Genomic DNA, 3,566 nt, shown 5'->3' on the forward strand with positions numbered 1-3,566 from the left:
TCGTTGCCCACTCGGAGATTCTCTTGGGGGGGGGGGGGAGAGAGAACAATACAATGCATCTCCTTCCCATTGGTCACACTATTCATGCCGGTTGTGGTATTTCCATTTGGCCGGCAACGACCTTACCAAGGAAGCATTCCTCTTGAAGGTAAGGGGAAGAAATCTCGTGCAGAGAAAGCCAAGGTCAACAATGGCCCTGAGCCTCCCTCGTGGCCCCCCTGGGTCAATCATTGAGGGCGGTGGGCGTTCAGCTGCTGGGGTCTGTGATGCCTACCTAGAGTCTAATCTCCCAAGTGTCTCATGCGGGTCTTACACATGGACCGATGAAGGAGAACCCTGACAGCCTCAATACGTTGATTGCTCCTTCTCTAGGCATTACTTTAATCGTCAAGCCAGGGTCGGTCACTGATTCAGAGGCACCTGTCGCACCTATCGAGCCGTATGACATATCTCGGAGAGCATACTTGCTTTAAATACACTTATGGAGGGGCCTTCTGGATGAGATTCCTTGTTAATCATCAGTAGTTGAGTCACCTCCTGAGGCTAATGTGGAGATGACTCATTTTTTTGCCTCTATTACTCATTCCGTGTTTGGGGATCAAGTCTCCGGTGGTGCTTCTGGAGACTCCGCAGAGGGGTCTTGCTCTTCCATGGGGAGTACGCATTCGCAAGTGTCTCCCCAAGGTGAAGCTTCAGGGGGCAGTATTGCGCCCACTATCGTTGTTATTGATCTTTCAGTGGTGTTAGCTGTAGGATCGGTTGAGGAGGCTCTTTAAAGGGGAGCCGAGTCCCTTGCAGCCATCTTGCCAACCGACAAGGAGGTTGCAGCCGTTGTCGTGAGGTCCAAGGAGAGCAGCATGCATGCTTTGGGCAAGGAGAAGGAACACTCCTTTTCGAAAGGGGGATCAATCGCTCATGATTGGGGGTCCTTCCAACCCTTCAGCAGCTGGATCGACTAGGGAGATCGCGAGTGAAGTAGGGAATGAGGGGGTGGCCCAGGGATCACCTCTTGTGGATAGCTTAATGGAGGTTATCTCTGTATCCACCAACCATAGAGTTAGGGGAGCATAGGCGGTGGCCCTGGAGGGGGTGGCTAGATCTATGTGGGGCTTCTTCTCTAAGGCACTTTTCACTCTAACTCAATTTTTTTATGCTTTACTTGTTCTTCCCTTTTTTGACACTTCAGTTTATTACCGTGGTGGGCTGTAGGGAGCCAACATATTGGTCAACTTCATTGTGAGCAGCTAGGAGATAGTTGGGTGGCATAATTGGTCAACTTCATTGTGAGCAGCTAGAAGATGACCCTCTGCTACGTGAGCAAGGAGAGGGAGGAGAGAATTTGCTTGGAGTTGAAGCTGGCAATGGCAAAGGGGTAGGCCGCCTCAGCCCAGAAGTTGGCTGACAAGCTGGCAACTTTAATGGCAGTGTTGGAGAAGTCGTTGGGCCAACTTTAGGCAGAGAATAAGGAATTGAGGGGCCATTGGGACTCTGATGCCTAACAACTCAAGCTGCTGGAAGGAGAGTGTTAGTCCTTGTCAGATGCCTTGAAGGTTTAAGAAGACTCGCTATTGGCTACCTAGGCCACGGCCGATCGATAGAGGACAAGGGCAGATGGGGCGTTGAAAGAGTTGGGGGCGGCTCAACAAAGGATAACCGCCTAGGACGTGGTTATTTTGAATCCTCAAGTGAGCTCACAAGCGTTTGAGGCACATTTAAAGGCCGTCAATCTCTGTAAACTAGAGCCTGATCCTACTGCCCTCGAACGTGGTGGTGAAATAGGTCGAGAGATGATCTAGTACACTTTTCCTCCCGAAGATGAAGCCCCTACAAACCACCCTCTTGAGGGCATCATGGAGGCCGATCCTAAGGGTGCTGGGGTGGCCGATCCTGAAAGTGCAGCGGTCGACTCTGTTGGGCTCATAACGGACCCAGATGCTCCAGAGTGGGCTCTGTCGAGTTCAAGGAGGACCTTGACGCCTTCCTTGTTTGATTTTGTCTTTCCTCTATTGTCGGTTAAATGTAAATTTTCCTATTCCATTCTTTCCTTGTATACTTTTATTGAATTGCTACGTGCTTTTCTTTGTGGTTGTTTCTTTGTTCTTTTCTATCCCTTTTCTCTTCTTCTTCTATTTTGTAACGAATTGATTTGACGGGAATCCTTACTATCTCAACCTTTGCATCGTTACTTTGGTCGCTCTAGTTTAGTGTTCTTTATTCTCAGGAAGGGTGACCACCATGCCTCGCGCTGTTTCTATGTGTCGGGTCCCAAGACCCTTTTATGGGACCTGTTTTCCAGCTAATGCAACGCGCATTGGCACTCTGCATGCCACGAGATTCATGCTAAATTTGTTGCAAGATACGTGCAGATTTGCTGCAAGATATATACACATGTTCCTAAAACTTTGGGGTACAGGTCGCCACAAGTGCCTATATAAGCCCTCCCTTCGCATTTCATGGCAATCGTATCTCCCCTCTTTCCCTTCAAGCGCTTTGGGCCCCTCTGACTTTTTTGCGTGGGTTTTGTTTTAGAGAACTCCAAGCCTGATAAGCCTCCTGGCTTTCCTCAAGACCCTTTAGGTGAGGGCTCATTATAGGTTCGAACCGAGCTTTCTTGGTGAGTTAGATATGCTGAGGAAAGAATACAATGTGTCAGACATTTTTTATTTAGGAATACTTTCCCCTTACGAGAGCACATTGGCCTTGAGCGGGTTGTGTCAAAGGTTGTGTTGTGCCCTGTCATTTGGTGGTGTGGCCAAGAGGCAGTGGGGTTCGAGCTCCATGGCCACATTGTTCGCCAATTTTTCCTTTCTCATGACTCGCCGCGCAGTTCACATTTTATCTAAACGTTGCGACTCATTTGGCCAAGGTGGTCAGACTGGCGTTTCCCATTCGTGCTTGGCTGGGGTCATGGGCTCCCCTTGCAGTGGAATCGTTTGGGTTCGGACAAATGCTCTTTAACCAAGGAGGAGGGAGAAAATGCCGAGGAGGAGGTCCCTTGCGGGACCAGCTCAATGCTCACTCCCTGTGATCATTCTTGATAGTGATGATGATCATGCTCCAAGAGCCTTCGTTTGCTACTTCCACCAAAAAATGATTTGCTTTGACGATGGCCTCCCTATTGATCGTCCTATATTCTCCTTTTATTTCTTGTAAGGTCTCTTGTAAAGACTTTGTAATATTCATCTTTTTAAAGACTTCGATCATTAATGAGCGAGCATTCTCTATTGTTCTCTTCGTGTATCTTTACTTTACTGTTTTTGTTTCATTATCACTGATTGAGCTGAATTATTGCATATTTTATATCTAAACCACTATATTTTAATTACTTTATTGACATTTTTGTTGGTTTTAGATGAAAAATTTGTTAAGAAGCATAAATCTGAGTTGCGATTTAAATTGGTTAATATCATGGTTTATGTTTAATTTTATAATATGTGATTTACTTGGGCAATATTGTCTCAAATGCCCAATACATTTTTGATATTTTATTTTTCTCTTTAAACTATTTTTTGATTTTTTATTTGTTTCGTGTTATTTCTTTTCTATTTTTCTGCTTTTAAATAATG

This window comes from Carya illinoinensis, chromosome 15 (genome assembly GCF_018687715.1).
Source record: "Carya illinoinensis cultivar Pawnee chromosome 15, C.illinoinensisPawnee_v1, whole genome shotgun sequence".
NCBI lineage: Eukaryota > Viridiplantae > Streptophyta > Magnoliopsida > Fagales > Juglandaceae > Carya > Carya illinoinensis.